This window comes from Nomascus leucogenys, chromosome 3 (assembly GCF_006542625.1).
Source record: "Nomascus leucogenys isolate Asia chromosome 3, Asia_NLE_v1, whole genome shotgun sequence".
NCBI classification, from domain to species: Eukaryota; Metazoa; Chordata; class Mammalia; order Primates; family Hylobatidae; genus Nomascus; species Nomascus leucogenys.
Genome location: NC_044383.1, coordinates 116,639,778 through 116,656,344, shown reverse-complemented (window position 1 = coordinate 116,656,344; position 16,567 = coordinate 116,639,778). Strand labels below are relative to the sequence as shown.

Genomic DNA, 16,567 nt, shown 5'->3' with positions numbered 1-16,567 from the left:
AATGCTGTTACTAGAGAAACATGACTTGAGGCAGCAGTCTCCAGCATGTCCTCTAGGATCAGGGAGACTCCTTGGTGCTTGCCCAGTGGTCACAGCCTGGCCATGAAGGATGGAAGAAGAAATGAGTAGGAAGGGAAAGACAACAAGTGTGGGATTTCAGGGGGCCCTGCACTGAGAAAAGGTTCCCTTGTGCTCTCCCTATGCCTAGAATTCCTTTAAATGGGACAACGTTTTTTGTTGTTCACTGTCTATTCTTCACTTACTGTTACTTGAAGACATTGCTGGGAACTAAAGACCCAAGGCTGAAGAATGTTAGAATCTTTACTCCAGAGGGGCTCACAGGCCAGAATGATATATTTAAGATGAAAGTGCCAACTGAAATCACATATTCCCGGAGGTCCATTGTTTAATTGCAATTTCCCAACTCCATGAAGTTAGGCATAGAGAGGTGACTTACTTTGGTCAGAAAAATGTGAGTGGAGAGATGTTCCTCTCTTCTCAGTGAAAAACTTTTAAGAGCTAGTGTGTGACATGACATGATCCCTTCCCCTTGCCATGGTGACCAACAACCTTCCAGATAGCAATGGGTCAATCAACTCAAGTTCTCATGTAGGGATAATGTGGAAGAGGGACTGGCCAAATCACAATGGACATGAGTAAGTGAGAAATTCATCTTTGTTGTTTTAAATACTGATATTTAGGGGTTGTTTGTTACTGCACATAACCTATTCTGACTGATACAAGTAGGTATTAGTATTATTCCAATGTTATATATAAAGAAATAAAAGTGAGATTAAAACAACTTACTAAAATACAGAGAGGTGGTGCTATAGTCTGAATGTGTCCCCTCCACCAAAATTCAAATTCATATGTTGAAAGTTAATGACCAATGTGATAATGCTAAGAAGTGAGGCCTTTAGGAGGTGATTAGATCATGAGGGCTCCACTTTCATGGAGAGGATTAATGTCCTTATAAAAGAAGCTTCATACAGCCTTCATCCCTTTTGCTTTTCTACCTTCCACCATGTGTAGCACCACCTTCCACCATGTGTGGCACCATCTTGGAAGCTGAGAGCAGCTTTCACCAGACACTGAAACTGCTGGCCTTGATCTCGGAGTCTCCCAGCCTCCAGAGCTATGAAAAATAAATTTCGCTGTTCATAAATTAGTCTGTGGTATTTTGTTATAGGAGCAAGAACAGACTAAGACAAGTGGTGTCACTCAGTAAATGTTTTTGGTTTAATTCCTGATGCTCTGGCATCAGGAGCCAAAGGAAATTCAATTACTTGATTCCACAAAGATTCCCTCTTGTAGCTCTAGTTCATACTTTGTCACATTGATATGTGTTTATATCACATGACTAATAACTGATCAGAAATTGCCCGCATCTAGACAAAAAATAATGAATGCTGGAGACGCTGCAGAGAAAAGGGAAGTCCTATACACTGTCAGTAAGAATGTAAATTAGTACATCCACTATGCGAAACAATATGGACATTTCTCAAAAAAAAAAAAAAAATACCATATGATCCAGCAATCCCACTACTGGTTATTGATCCAAAGGAAAAGAAATTAGTATATCAAAAAGATGCCTGTACTCCCATGTTTATTGCAGCACTATTCACAATAGCAAAGATATGGAATCAACCTAACTGTCCATCAACAGATGAATAGATAAGGAAAACATGGTATATACACACAATAGAATAGTATTTGGCCACAAAAAATAGTAAAACCATGGCATCTGCAGCAACATGAATGGGACTGGAGGTCATTATGTTAAGTGAAATAAGTCTGGCACAGAAAGACAAATATTGCATGCTATCACTCATATGTGGGAGCCAAAAAATTGGATCTCACGGAGGTAGAGACTAGGATGGTGGATTCCAGAGGCTAGGAAGAGACTGAGGGGGAGTGGTGGTATGTAGAAGTGTTGGTTAACAGGTATAAACACACAGTTAGATAGAAGAAATAAGTTCTCATGTTCAATAGCAGAGTAGGGCAGCTATAGTTAACAACAACGTATTGTACATTTCAAAATAGCTAGAAGAGAGGACTCGATATGTTCCCAATACATACAAATGAGAAAAATTTGAGGTGATGGATACCCTAAATATTCTGAGTTGATCATTACACATTCTATGCATAACAAAATATCACATGTACCCCCAGAAATATGTAAAATATTATATATTAATTTTATAAAAAGAAATTGCGCTTATCTAAAGAGGTTAAGCATATTGCCCACTGTGACTCAGTGTGTGACCAAAGGAAGGACCCAAACCCAGATCTTTCTGACTCTAAAGCCTGTGATTTTATCACAATGCTACATTGCTGTCATGGCTAAATGTACTCTAAACCAACTAAAAGTTCTCATCTCAACTCCACCCTTAATAGCAATAACCTTGAGGTAATAATTTAAGCAATGACTTCAGGTTTTTATTCGTAAAGTGGGAATATTTACCCTCCCTTCCTCACAGGTTGCTATGAACTAGACTGAATTTTAAAGGTTTGCAAATCATACATCTAAGAATTAGAAGTAGTAAATCATAACATTTCAGCTCTGGGACACTCTCTGGTTCGTGAGTGGCTCTAGAAAAAAGTAATAATTTTGTATTCATCTCTTTAGAAGAAAAGCTTTTTACTTTCATTATTTGTGATGGAAATAATACTACTTCATTCTAGTCTCCTCAAACAATATTAAACATCATTTGATTTTCTTTTGATGACTCAGAGTTGTTTTGGTGTGTTTTGATTATGAATATCAACCAGGACATGGTTTTGTGCAATCCTCTGACAGCTGTGTGAAAAGCCAAAGTCTTTCCTTAAGAAGCTTATCTATATATGATCAAGAATGAGAAATGACTTTTTAAAAGCATAATCATACCAAGAGGTGAATGTGGTTAGTGTGCTCACACTAGTCAAGGTCTGCAGGAGTCTGGAGGAGGAAGGGATGGACGCTAGGCCAATACTGCAGAGTTGTCTTTTCCTGCCCAATTCATGACCGAGGGTTTTAATTTGCTGTGGCCCTGGAAATGAGATAACAAAGTAAACAGGCTTATGGATGTGTGCAAATTAAGAGCAAGCAAAGTTGGAGTGAAGACTTTGAGTATATATATATGCGTTGGAGTTTATGACAACTATTTGACTTGTTTGATTATGAATATCAACCAGGACATGGTTTTGTGCAATACTCTGAAAACAAAAAGCCAAGGTCTTTCCTTAAGAAGTTCATCTACATATGATCAAGAATGAGAAATGACTTTGGAGTTTTTAAAATTTTGTGTCTACTTCCTGGTTTTGCTTCATCCTTAATAAGCAAAGGTCCATAAAGCATAAAGTTATGATACTGGATAGCCTTTAAATGGTTAAAGAGTTGTTAGATATGTTGTAGCCTTTGAGTAGGGGAAAAAATCTGTTCTAGATTTTACATTCCATATAATACAAAGAATTCATAAAGAATCCTTTCCACTTATTCAGGGTTTGCCAGTATATTTAAATTTCTCCACCTAAAAGATTCTTTCTATACACACTTATATATTGCTAAATCAACTTCAACTTGGGTAGATAAAGCTGTTGATACTTTCAAACTACCTTTTAAAAAGCACCACCCATTTGTGCTCAAATTTTCATAATTTTATTTTTTTCAAACTCAGATTGTCACAATAATTCAATGCCAAAAGTAAGTGTTTGAGTGACATTCAAATCAGTCTTTCATTCACTCACTCATTTGTTGCATTTATTTATTTTCATTCATCTAAGAAATATTTAATTAGCATCTACTATGTGTCAATCACTCTGCCAGGGGCCCAGGGATAAAATGATGAACAACTCAGACTTGATCCTCACCTTCTTAGATCTAAATCTTGAGTGGAAAGATAGAAATTAAACAAACAATTATACATATGTATTAAAAAGAGAAAATGTAACATGGTATGGAAGTGAATATCAAGGTGGGCAATCTTAGTCTGGAAGGTTTTAGAAGGCAGTTTGAGGAAGTGACTTGAAACCGAGATAGTGCAGGGAAGGGAGAGAAGACTAGCATGTGCCAAGTCTCAAATACTGGAGTACCTGGTTTCAAAGAAATGAATGAAAAACAATGTGGCTTGGGCAGGGAGGTGAGTGAAAAGATAGCAGGGCAAGACCATCTGAGATTTCATAGATCCTATTAAGGAGTCTGAACTCTGTCTTAGGAGACACCATGATTATCTCTTCTAGCAGAGATAGAACAGGATCAGATTTGCATTTTTATAATATTCATGCTGCTGTATGGAAAGGGGCAAAAAATAGATGTAGGAAGGAAGAAGCCCCTACAGTAACTCAGGAAAGAGATGACAGCAGCTTGAACCAGGGTGGCAGTCACTAGGGTGAACAGAGTAGACAGAACAGACAGCTATTTAGAAGACAGAATACAAAGACCTTGACACTGGGTGTGGGCAGTAAAGATGAGCAGCTATCAAGATGATGCCCAGTTGCTGGCTTGAGCAATTGGATGGATGATGGCACCTTTTACTAGAATAAGAACAAATGAAAAGAAGCTGTTTGAGGAAAGAGTTTAGTTTTGAATATGTTATTGGTTCTTACATTCCTAGAGATTTGCTGTTAATTGACTATATGTTTAGACACACATACACACACACACACACACACACACACACACACACACAGAGAGAGAGAGAGAGAAATCAATCCTATAATCAAAACTAAAAATTTAATCCACTAATAAGCATGAGGCTTAGTGACTATGAATCATAATAATGTTGTTTTTCTTAGTGAAATACAATCTCTGAATCTTCACACTAGAATCAAATGCTGGCTGATGAGTATAATTTAGGACTAATTTCTGTTCTCTTACAGCATCATTTATTTGATAACGAAGAGGAACTGTGGTAGCATTTAGTATAAAGTAATTGTTAAATTCAATATACTATTAATAAAACAACAAGAAAAAGCCTGCCTCCAACTGCTTCCAAAATAAAAAATCTTAATAAAAATCAATGTAATTATGACATTTATCATTTTAATGATAAAAAGAAAAAAAGCCACAATATTTAGAAAATATTTGGTATATAAAACACTTTGAAACCCTGAAAGAAGAAAGAATTCAAAGTATCATTGTTACCAAATTATTACTAGTTTGATTTTCAAATGACTTGTTTCAACACAGATAATGAATTTTCACTAATGATGCTTACATACTGTGACACTTCCTTACATACACATAGCACAATAATTCAGCTACACATCATATCACAGATTTTTCTTTTAGATTTGGGCGCAACCTCAGACACCCTTCAATAACTGTCTAGTGGCAGCAGGAAAAGGAGGGTTTCATGACATGTGGGTAGAGGAAGGATATCTCATGAGCATGGGAGGGGTGGATAGATTTCTCATAATTTAGAAAACAACGAAAGTAGGGCTCAAAGAGACCCCCACATCCTTTCAAAATGTAAGGATCTGCCATGTTATGGAGACTTCAGCTCTTTTTCTAAGTACTGGTAAATAGTTTTGTTTTCATTATATAGAGCTGATTTCTTCACCAAGGAATGGTGCAATTCATTAATAATGAAGCTTGTTATTGGCAAGTCAAGCACACGAAAGTGAGGAGAACATATTAAAGGATGTGTCCCTCCAGGTTTGAATTTTATCTTTTAGTCTCACAGGGTACACAGGAACCTTCTGCTCATTCTCCCAAATCCTCCAGTCCTTAGTACCTTATTATGTGCTCAGTAGGAAAAGAAAAACCCTCTCTTTGAGGTCGAACCTTTCTTCTTTCCAGCCCCTAATGGTCCCTAACTCCCTGGTTGGCCTCTGTTCCTCAGAGTAACCCCTTTCCCTCTGCTTCCCTTGAGGATAATTCTGCAAGTCCTTCCATTCCATTGAATTGCATTCCACATAGGGTGGTAGGGATGAGCTTTCAGTCCCCAGGGGTAGATTATCTACAAAACAATAAAATATTTCATGCTGAACCAAATACTTGACCTCCTATGAATGAATATGCTAAGGAGCCTCCGACTCTTCCTTTCCATTTCATATCCAAAGGTGGGTTTGGAAGTTCAGTATGGTGCTGGCCCCATAAAAACAGTCTGTGCAGAGCAAAGAAAAACAGCCCTCAAACCATACATACGTATTTGCTGGTTTACTTGTTTATGATGTGTCTCCTCCACTAGATTATAAAGGGAACATTTTTGTTCACAAGTTCCTAGCATAGTGCCTGACACATAGTATGCTTCAAGTGACATTTATTGAATGAAGGTGGAATCCAGAGAACTGGACTTGGCCAAATGATGTTACAGGAGTCATTGAACTATTCTGTGCTCATGAGGTTGTGAATTTCAAGAGAGACCATGCATACATTCTTGTACTGAATTATAGATATGTGACAAATTATTACAGTATTTACAAGCACTCTTAATGAAAATTCATCTTTACTAGAATGAGTCATTTGAAAATTAAACTAGTAATAATTTGGTAACAACACTTTAGGTTCCCTCTTCTTCCAGAGTTTTAAAGTGTTTCATATCCTAATATTTTCTAGATATTGCAGCTTTTTTTTTTTTTTGAGACGGAGTCTTGCTCTGTTGCCCAGGCTGGAGTGCAGCAGGGCGATCTCAGCTTAGTGCAACCTCCACCTCCTGGGTTCAGGCGATTCTCCCGCCTCGGCCTCCCCAGTAGCTGGGATTACAGGCGCCCAACACCACGCCCAGCTAATTTTTGCATTTTTAGTAGAGATGGGGTTTCACCATGTTGGCCAGGCTGGTCTCAAACTCCTGACCTCAAGTGATCCACCCACTTCAGGCTCCCAAAGTGCTGGGATTACGGGTGTAAGCCACCGTGGCTGGCCTCTTTTTATATTTTCAATGTCATAATTACATTCATTTTTATTAAGACTTTTGTTTTGAGAACAGTGAGAAGCAGGTTTTGTTGTTTTCTTAATATTAAATTAAGTTTAACAATTATTCCATATTGCCAAAGAGATTCTCCTTCAAGTAAAAAATAAATAATACTCTAACAGAAATTAGTCCCCAAATCATATACATCAGTTAGCTTTTAATTCCAGTGTGAGAATTTAAAACTCCTATTTGGAAGAGGGAAGATAATGGTATTCTAAGCACATAATGTTCAAAAGCTCTAAAGCAGTAAAAAGTTTGATATGTTCTGGGAACAGAAAGAGGGCCAAAGTGGCTGAGGGGCTGGTCATGCAGCCTAGATAAAAAGTGTGTGATTTGTTAAGTGTGTTTAAGCTGGATTGTGACACAATCTGATATGCAGATATCATTTTGGCAGCTGTGAGGATAATTAATCCCAAAGTGGCAAGAATGGAAGCAAGAAGTAGACCAGGTGAGGGATGTTGGTGGCTTGGACTAGGGTTGTGATAGGAGATGCTGAAAGGAACAGAAGACAGGACGCACCACATAGCAGGTGAAGGACAAAAATCAAGGGAATTTCCAGATCTCTAGCTGGGGGGATGGCTGTGCCATTTATTGACATAGGGAAGACTGAGAGTAGGAAGAAGATTTGGCCTGAGGAGAGCAGTCAGTATTGGGAATCATGAGTTCAGGAGTGGGCATGCGAGTCTGAAATGCCTGTGAGACATCAAAATGCAGATGTCACACAGACACTGGCTACAGGTGCATGAAGCCTGGGGATGCCTACTTGACATCTGTTTTGATATCTCACAGGCATCTCAATGACAAAGTTTTAACACAACACAATTGAGACAAAAGAGCAATCCAAAGTAGAGGGCTTCACAGGCAGTTCCAGGGGCAAGATCTGGGCTAGAATACAAACTTGGGATTATCAGTATAGATTCCATGTGTAGAATCAGAGCAACCTTACACTTTTGTTCTGTTTAGAAGACCACAGATATGATGCAAGGTAAATGAGAAACTGCTGGCGCTTGATTCTGAAGTTTCCATCATGAATTACTTTGGACACAAAATCCTCTGAAGACAACTTACTCCTAAGTAATTTATTGTACATACATATTTTGCAGAAGATATGTTATAAATATACATTCATTTCTCACTGAATGCAGAATTAATCAGACATCAGTTTTGCCTTATTAAAATATGTATCTTCACATTAAAAAATAAATTGATATGAGGACACTTAAGAAATAATTTCTCTTCAATTATGTGTTCCAGAATCTTGGTTTCAGAATATGACCACAGATGTTTTGTATTTGGCAAACCATTAGGTAACTTCTAAGTCAACCTTCCAAACTAGCATTGAGCAACAGTTCATCCCTAAAGCATTCGAAGGGGGTGAAGACAGTAGGAATCCACAGCAGAGCAGAGGATTCCTGGTGACCAAAAGTGGGGTGCTAGGGCTTGGCTAGCATGAGAAGGATAGTCACTCAAAGGGGTGGTAGCCCCAGTGGGGTATTCAAGTCTGAGCTGGGTAAAGAGGGTATCTCCACAGGAAGGGGAGTGGGGTGTCTAAGCACAGAGTTTCAGAGACCAAGCCAAGAGAGGAGCACTTCATATGGGGCTGTGGGCCAGCACAAGGTGTTAGAATCTGAGAGAGCTGAGATGGGACTCCCTGTGGGAGGGGCAAAGTGGATAAGGAGTGGCAATGCAGAGCACAGCCATGCAGGGAATCAGCACTGACAGTGAGAGGCAGGAGTCCCTGTGGGGCAGAGTGAGGCAAGGGCTGCAGGGAAGAGAGACTGTTTACACAGAAAGGGCCTGTGAGTGGCAGCAATACCCAGATAGCAATAAGCACACCCATCATTCAGACTTTGCTTTCTAAATACCATTTTCCACTAAAAAAAAAAAAAAAAAAAAAAAAAAAAAAAAATCAGGCTTCTGGGAGAAGTAGCTAATTTCAGAGCTAGAGCAGGAAAAGGACAAGATGAGCTCACAATGATTAGTGCCAAAAAAAAAAAAAAAAAAAAAGGCAAGGAAACGTTCAAAGAATGATGGGGTACGTCAAAAAGGCTTGAATGAGCTTCCACTGGTCAAATATGGGATAACTGAGCATCAAAAGAAATAATGATAGTGTCAGATTTTAACCTATTAACTACGAGACCATAATAATATAAACAAACATATACACTGATACTTTAATAAGGAACAAGATATTTACATCCATTCAATGTACCCCCTTACAAAAAACAGTAATTAAAAATGGAAAATAATATGCAGTTTTACAGTGGCAGACATGCCTAATCAAGTGACCAAAGTGAACATCATTATTATGGGACAAACTGAAATGCAGTAACCAACACAATGAGAAGACAGCACGACTTCTGCGATAATCCTGCCAAACCTGAATCTAACAACAAGCAAGTACCAAACAAACCAACCTTAGGAGACACTCTATGAAATAACTGGCCCTTCCAGTTTATGAAAGTCAAGCAAATACCGAAGAAACATTCCAGATTGAAGCAGAGTAAAGAGATACAACCACTAAATTCAACACATGATTTTGGATTGGATCCTTCTGCTATAAAAGGCATTATTGGAAAACTGGCAAAACTGAAGTGGGATCTGAGAATTCTGTGGTAGTAATATACCAATGTTAGTGCTTTGAATTTGAAGGTTATGTTGTAGTTATGTAAAGAATGTCTTTGTAAGAAATGCACACTAAGGTACCTGGAGGTGAGAGCAAGTTACTTTCAAGTGTTTTAGGAAAACAGCTTTTTGTACTATACTTGCAAAATTTCTGTAAGCATAAAATTTTTAAAAAACTCTTTTAAAAATGGCATTTATTTGTCTTAGCACCCCATAAGCTAAGATATTCATCCCAACACAGTCAACTACTGGTTTAAAACAAATCTCAAGCGTCAATGTAAGATGCCATATTGACTTTTTTTTTTTTTTTTTTGAGATGGAGTTTCACTCCTTGCCCAGGCTGGAATGCAATGGCACAATCTCAGCTCACTGCAACCTCTGCCTCCCGGGTTCAAGAGATTCCCCTGCCCCAGCCTTCCGAGTAGATGGGATTACAGGCACGCATCACCATGCCTGGCTAATTTTTGTATTTTTAGTAGAGACTGGGTTTCACCATGTTGACCTGGCTGGTCTCAAACTCCTGACCTCAGGTGATCCACTTGCCTGAGCATCCCAAAGTGCTGGGATTATAGGTGTGAGCCACTGCACCTGGCCTGGTTTTCCAAAACTTCTACTAAAGGCATTGCAGTCTCCCTACAATAGCCAAGTCTAGAGTCTACTGTGGCTTTCCTAGAGCTACGATAACACTGACAACTCATTCTTAATTAAATAAAGAAGGTCATGCCCCTAAATCCAATCTTCTCAGAATTAAGACATAAGTTCATTAACATTTCACTTGGGCTTTTGAAGTGGTAATTCTTGATGTTTTCTGATTATCACTTAGCTTTGTTGAAACAAGGGATCTGCCACACTCAACAGGAGCAATGACTCATTTTTGTACATGGGTTCTAAATACTACAAAATTATGATACCATATGAAATCTTTTCACCCAAAAGACTTGTAGCACTACTGGACAATTTCAGAGAAATATGAGGTTTTTCTTTACATGGTTCTTTTTCCATTTAAACAACTGCTATATATTCCCTTTAAATAAAAACTGTCTAGAAAATGCCCACAATTACCATGAGATCATCTGGATTTAGACATTTCATTTAAAAATGAAAAAGTTAATGTTAAAGGCTCTTGTATCACTCCACAGATTTTGAGTCCATCTGAATTTCGTCGGCCCTTTAATTGTCTCTTACTGAAGAGTTTCTAATATGTAAGATGAGAGCAAAGCAGCAACGCCAAAGCGATGAGGTTGGTCTTCAGCCCCTTCCTAAATCAGCCAGATCACACAGGGAATTCCCACTCACAGAAAACTCACAAAGAAACTGATCACAGGAACACCCAAAAGTCTACCCAGGAGACAAGTTAAGGCTCAATTCCATAACTTAAACACATTCACTTTAGTTTCAAAATATATGATATTCAATCCAGCATTTTATTTTAAAGAAATGTAGTGTGCAATTTTGCTGTTAGAGTAGTGTGCAATTTTGCTGTTAGAGTCATACAAACTGCAATAAATACCATAGATCTTCTAAAAACTAAAACTTAACTTCTCATACTTTTCTGATATTTAAAGATTGCAATATACTTCAAGAACATGATTCATTGTTTTTACTTAAACAATGGGTTTTCATTAAAAAAAAAAAAAACAAAAAACTGAGAGACAGAAAGGAAGTGCCTTTCATACATAAGGCCATATTATTCCATAGACAATAACTGCCTCAAAAATCATACTGAGATTCACTATAATTAATCCTGGCCTCCCAAATTCTAGGTCACTGGCTTTTAAGACACCGAATTATCCTCTTCTTTTATCTAACCACCTGCTAGTCATGAGATATCAAAATACTTTGTATTATAAGAATGACAGTCAGGAAAAAAAAATCCTATCTATCTGAAGCATTACCTGTCCATCAAATCTTTGAATTGGAGCCAATTCTGTCACAGATAGAATGTGGGAAGTAGATCACTAAGTAGAATTAAGCAAAGGCTGGCACCTCCTCACTGGTCCCTGGAAGCCTGTCAGATCCCACGTAGTTGCAGAGACAAACTTGTGTAGAGCAGCCTGGCACGGCCCAGGGGTCCAATCTGTCCTGAGACCATGTATTTAAGATTACTTCTGACTTCATTTTATAAAGTTTATTTCATATAAGGGGAGGCATGCTCGTTCAAAGGGTAAAACATAAATAACCACTTAAAGATAAATAATAAAATTTAAAAATAGACTGAGGTATCATGGGTCAGTTCATGTCCAATGGGAAGCAGATGTCGAGAGAATTAGAAATGATTATTGGGGAAAACACCTGTGACAGATAAAGAAAAGAGGGTGCAGGAAAGGGTAGAGAAAACCTTAGACCACCACGAAGCCTTGGAAGCAACAAAAGGAAGGAAAGAAAGCAGGAATGAGTAGGAGGAGACTCAGATGCATGTGGCATTGAGAAAGTATCAAACAAGGACTGCCCATTAGAGGAGTGCCATGTGAGACAGAGCTGGCCTGGCACTTATATCCCACCATGCTCAGTCACTGTCTGGGAATATCCCAGGGTCAGGGAGGGGGCGGTGGTCCTGTGTGAATGCTGCGGTGGATCAGATGTGGCACCTGCAGGCTGTTGGCCAACTACTCCTGTGGCAGGTCTCCCCTACAGGGAGATCTGAGTGGCACCCTCATCAATGGTATCAATGCAGAAACAACCAAACTAGAAAAACAGTATGCATATACTACACAGGTCTTTTCATATCATTCTACTACTTGAAAGCGTGTCAAAATTCTCTTTTACCCACATCATAATACCCAAACCCCTCCATAAAATACATGGTCTTTCAGAATCTGGACCCTGATTTTCTGGTCAACTCCATTTCCTACCTCTTCTCCATAAGCACCCTACTACCCACACTCAAGCCACACATATTTCCTCATGCCCACCCCACATGTCTCATGTCCTTTTTGCTCCCCTGACCTTTCAAATGCTCCTTTGTCTATATCTGATTCCCCAACCCTAAGATGCAACACCTGCCAAATCCACTCAGGCGTCTGGGGCCATCCAGAGATTTTGGAAAGTAGATAAGGAACAGGTCAGGGTCAGAGGATAGAGGCTAGAGACAAAAGCAGTGTCTCAAATACTCAGAGGGTCTGGGACGAGGTTTAGCATAGACTTTCTCTGGCCTCAAGTGTAGTCGGAGGAAAATGTCTGGGAAAGTGCCTACCTGGGCAGAAAACCCAGAATGCTCCCTCCTGATCCCTCTGGTAAATTCCTATCCATCCTTCGAGACCCTCACTGGGTTTTGAAGCCTCTAAAGTCTGCTTTGCCCAATCCATCAGGTTTCATAACTCCTTCCTTTGGGCCACTACAGGATTGTGCACTACGGGGAACTTTTAGTACTATCCTGGGAATACTGTTTCCATATCTGCCTCCAGACTGCTCCAAACTCCTTGACCGTACTTTACCAACCTTTGCATGCCCCACATTTTGCAGGTGGAGCATAGTAAGTGCTCAAAATAGGTTTGATGAATGAATGGCACTTACTACAAATATAACCATATAGGTGATATGTAAATAATACATCAATATACTTGTTACATAAAAATAAAAAGGCTAGCAGACATAAAATTCAGAGATTAGGTTGAGATGTAGCCTCTTATATCTACTTCTAAGGAGAATAAGTTTCAAAGTTTGTGAGCGTCAAGCTCCCTTCCTATGACCCTTTATATAACTTTTCTGTTTCTAAAATGTTATTTGTAGTCTGATTTGCAATATAAATTGTCTGCTTAGTTTTTTCCCCTCCACATTAGAGGCAACTCGGAGCTTATTGGCTCTTACTCATCTCTACATTTCTTGCAGCACCTATCAGTGTTTTAAACATAGTAGGCATTTATGATATTGACCAAATCAAGTATCTCCTTGGACACACCTGTGTAAAAGGACATGAGTAAATGATTATTGAGATAATTCCTCCAAAGAGCGCTAACTGAGGCAACAAAGGTTTTGGTTTTGAATTATCTAGATGGTTATTTAAATCATCTCCTTGCTAAAGTCTGTAAATGCAGACAAAATATACCTCCCGACCATTAACAATCCTACTGTAGCAAGCTCCTTGCGCAAATGAGAAGAAACTACTAACCCTGTTGTCATGCAAGTTGTGATATTTCACAGTCTTGATGCCCAAACCACATTCCAAAATGAACCAAATCCCTAAATAAAAGAAAACATTAGGATAGATTTCTTCCAATTAATTTTGCTTCTATCACTGTATTTCAGATGGTACTTAAAATACATTTAAGCATTTTCAGATGCAGAGTCAAGCTTCTCTGCCTCCCCTCACCCCCTCATTCACATAGGCTTAATACAGCACCACAAGACTTCCAGAATACAATTATAATTCCAGGCACCTTTCACATTATGTAATGGAGGCTTCACTCTCCCCGTATGAAAATAAAAGGAAAACTACACTGAAGTCAGTACAATGTGCTCAAAACCAAGAAAACTAGATTATAAACTCTTTAAGGTTTACATTTAACATTTAGCAGAGAGGAAAAAATAGCCTGTCATGAACTTTGTTCAGGAAATGAAAGGAGAAAGTTTAAAAAACATAGAGAGATCAGCCATCAAGAGATCAAACAAGGCCCAGGTGGGAGGCTAAGACATAAATACAGTGAGTATGAACTACTCTCACTAAGATTTCAGTCTTAAAGGAAAAGACAGCATTAGTTAGAGATGGGTAAACAATTAAGGAGAGAGGATTGGGCTTCTGTTTAAGACAGAAGAACTGCTTCTGACAAGGCTGACAAAGTCAAACCAAACTATTTCCAGGGTGTAAGACTGAGAAGTAAAGTTCTTTCATTTGAAATTCAGGACATTATGTATCAGGTATAGAGTCTACAGCAATGCACCTAGAAAATGGGAACCAGATAAGAGAAAACTACTGTCACATGCATTAACATAACATAGATTAATCTCACAAACACAATGGGGAGTGGAAGAGCTAGTTTCAGAAGACTATATATATTTAGATTCCATTTATATTTAAAAATATGTGAGACTAAACAAGGTTTTTAAGGGATGCATACACGTGACTAAACTATAAAGAAATGCAAGGGGGAATCAATATAAAATCCAAGATATTGTTTAAGGGAATGTGGGAGGAAGGATCAGAGCACACAAGGGCTACAGATATATTTAAAAGGGTCTAGTCTTAAGCTGGACAGTGTTTTTCTAAGTATTACTCTTTAAGCTGCACATATATTTTATATTTCTCCTTTGTGCATGTGGTATATTCTATATATTTTAAAAAATCAAATAGAAATAAGACAGAAAAAAACTTGGCTATATGATATGTAAACGGAAAGGAGCCAAGAGGAAAATTTAGATAACTGAAGATATGAAAAGACAAGGATCTGATGGAGACAAATCCTGGAGGAGAAATGATGTATGAGCTCCTTCCTAAAGAACGCATTAACTTTGGAGAAGAGGGTCATCTATTCCGAGAAGCCAGGGAATGATAGAGGGTGAAGATAAGCTTGTATTAGTCTGAAGTAGATAAAATTGCTGGTTTTGCAAGTCAAAACCTAGTCAAACATGGGCAGGGTCTTGTGTGTCCACTCAAGACATGAAGAAGCAACCTGCCAGTGAGGTGTTAAGCATGTGCAGTGTCTGTCAGCTGGGTTAGGAAGCAGCCCATCTACCACAAGCTAGCAGTGGGTCAGGAAGCCTGGGGAGGGTGATGAGAGCCAGCATAGGGAGAGGACACACCAGGTGTGCCCAAGAGGGCTGCTGAGCAGTGCTGAAAGCACATAGGAGCTGGAAGCCATGACTGTGTAATGGCAATAGCCCACTAAATTGCACGATTTTCTCCAGGAGCACTGAGCAACCCAGTTCCCACAGGAAAGTGAGTATTCCCAGGAATATGAAAACGCATGATTCCTCATTCTCAGTTAGAATGATTCTCCTACCATGATGCAAAGTCAACTAATGGAAAGTGAACTGTAAGAAGAGACCAAAACGAAACTGCTGCAGCAGTCTAATTTAAGTGATAAGAGCAATTCTTACAAGTTTCTGAAAATGAATTTCCATTCATAGTTGCCACAAAAAGAATAAAATATCTAGGAATACAGCTAACTAGGGAGGTGAAAGATCTCTACAAGGAGAACTACAAACTGCTCAAAGAAATGAGAGATGACACAAACAAATGAAAAACATTCCAGGCTCATGAACAGAAAGAATCAATATCATTAAAATGGCCACACTGCCCAAAGCAATTTACAGATTCAATGCTACTCCTATGAAACTACCATTGAGATTCTTCACAGAACTAGAAAAAAACATTTTAAAATTCATATGGAACCAAAAAGAGCTCCAATAGCCAAGGCAATCCTAAGCAAAAAGAGCAAAGCTGGAGGCGTCATGCTACCCTACCTGACTTCAAACTATACTACAGGGCTACAGTAATTAAAACAGCATGGTACTGGTACCAAAACAGACACAAAGACCAATGGAACAGAATAGAAATCCCAGAAATAACCGCACAACTATAACTATTTGATCTTTGACAAACCTGACAAAAAAAATGGGGAAAGGATTCCCTATTCAATAAATGGTGCTGGGGTAACTGGCTAGTCATATGCAGAAGATTGAAAATGGACCTCTTCCTTATACCATATACAAAAATTAACTCAAGATGGATTAAAGACTTAAATGTAAAACTCAAAACTATAAAAACCCTGGAAACAACCTAGGCAATACCATTCAGGACATAGTTATGGGCAAAGAGTCCATGACAAAGACTCCAAAAGCAATTGCGACAAAAGTAAAAATTGACAAATGGTATTTAATTTAACCAAAGAGCTTCTACACAGCAAAAGAAACTATCATCAGAGTGAACAGGCAACCTACAGAATGGAAGACAATTTTTGCAAACTATGCATCTGACAAAGGTCTTATATCCAGCAAATATAAGGAACTTAAACAAATTTACAAGAGAAAAACAAACAACCACATTAAAAAGTGTGCAAAGGACATAAACAGGATATTATTTTTCAAAATAAGACGTACATGCAGCCAACGAG

The 16,567-nt window shown here is 38.5% G+C and overlaps 1 protein-coding gene across 2 annotated transcripts in view; it reads right to left on the bottom strand.

Annotated features, from left to right (window-relative positions):
* Positions 1–16,567, bottom strand: part of TMEM200A (transmembrane protein 200A) — an 81,349-nt gene that overhangs the window by 22,369 nt on the left and 42,413 nt on the right. The gene's annotated exons all lie outside the window — the stretch shown is intronic.